The sequence below is a fragment of the Triticum dicoccoides genome, chromosome 5A (genome assembly GCF_002162155.2).
Source record: "Triticum dicoccoides isolate Atlit2015 ecotype Zavitan chromosome 5A, WEW_v2.0, whole genome shotgun sequence".
In the NCBI taxonomy this organism is placed as follows: Eukaryota; Viridiplantae; Streptophyta; class Magnoliopsida; order Poales; family Poaceae; genus Triticum; species Triticum dicoccoides.
This window is the reverse complement of record NC_041388.1, coordinates 242,252,802-242,254,268: the sequence shown is the minus strand read 5'-3', so window position 1 is coordinate 242,254,268 and position 1,467 is coordinate 242,252,802.

Here is a 1,467-nt window from a genome sequence, read left to right as displayed (position 1 = left end):
CCCCCCCCCCCCTTGGCCCCATGCGCCTAGGGTTGGGGGGGAAACCCTAAAGGGGGCGCACCCCCCTTGCTTGGGGGGCAAGCCCCCCACCCTTTGGCCGCCGCCCCCTCTAGGGTTTCCCCTAGAGGGCCGGCCCCCTTGCCCCTTCCCCTATATATAAAGGGGTGAGGGGAGGGCTGCAACACACCACAACTAAAGGCGCAGCCCCTCCCCTCCCCAACACCTCTCCTCCTCCGTACGTGCTCGGCGAAGCTCTGTCGGAATACTGCTGCACCAACTGCACCACGCCGTCGTGCTGCCCTTGGAGCTGCCTTCCTCAACCTCTCCTTCCTCCTTGCTGGATCAAGACGGAGGAGACGTCGACCGTCCCGTACGTGTGTTGAACGCGGAGGTGCTGTCCGTTCAGCACTTGGTCATCGGTGATCCGAATCACGACGAGTACGACTCCATCATCACCATCCCCTTGAACGCTTCCGCACTCGATCTACAAGTGGTATGTAGATGCAAACTCTTCCCCTTGACTCGTTGCTTAGATGAACTCATAGATGGATCTTGGTGAAACCGTAGGAAAAATTTTAATTTTCTGCAACGTTCCCCAACAGAAGAGGCAGGCGTCAACTCTTTGGACAGCCCGGAACTTCCGGCCAGAGCCCGGAACTTCCGGCCCCCGGACCTTCCGGCCGACCCGGAGCTTCCGGCCTCCGACGACTCCGACCAGCCCAGGCGTGCCAACTCTCGGGTTAGCCCGGACCCCGCCCCGGAGCTTCCGGCGCCCGGAACTTCCGGCCTGCCCGGACCTTCCGGCCCCCGGATGACAGCACAACTCCACCGCGCCATCTCTCTGGTTAGGCCGGACCCTCCCCGGAACCTCCGACGCCCGGAACTTCCGGCCCTGCCTGTGCGCAGCCACTCGGGCCCGAGGCCCATGTACCCCTTCACTTCGCCCCCTTTTGCACTTAGACTATAAATAGACCCCCCATTCATCCTAGCTAGGGCAGCGTTGGTTTAGCTCATACTTCAAGATAGAGCTTCGCTCATCCATATCGATCTCCTCCTCGAGAGAGACTGCGGCCCCTCTTTGGAGAAGATCAACTTGGATTCAAGACCCCCTCTTGGGCGGCCCCATCAAGACCTCCTTCTAGGAGAAGAACCGGTTACTTGTATCGTCCTTTGTTGCCCTTGGATCATCGTGTATCTCTTTGTGTTTCAAGGATCTAGCACATGTGTAATCGAATCTTGTTGGTTTGAGTGTTCCTCTTGTGTTTTCCCTCGTGAATCCCCCTCGTGTTCTTCGTGTTTCTCTTTGGGATCCGCTCCTTTCGTGAAAGATCGGCCACCTAGGGTTTCGCCCTACATCAACCATCGCCACTTACCAGCCTTTTCCTAGCTGATCGGTCCTGTTCACGTAGCATAGTTTTATACTGGACGAGATCCATGCCCACAACTTCATCTACATGCACTTCCACT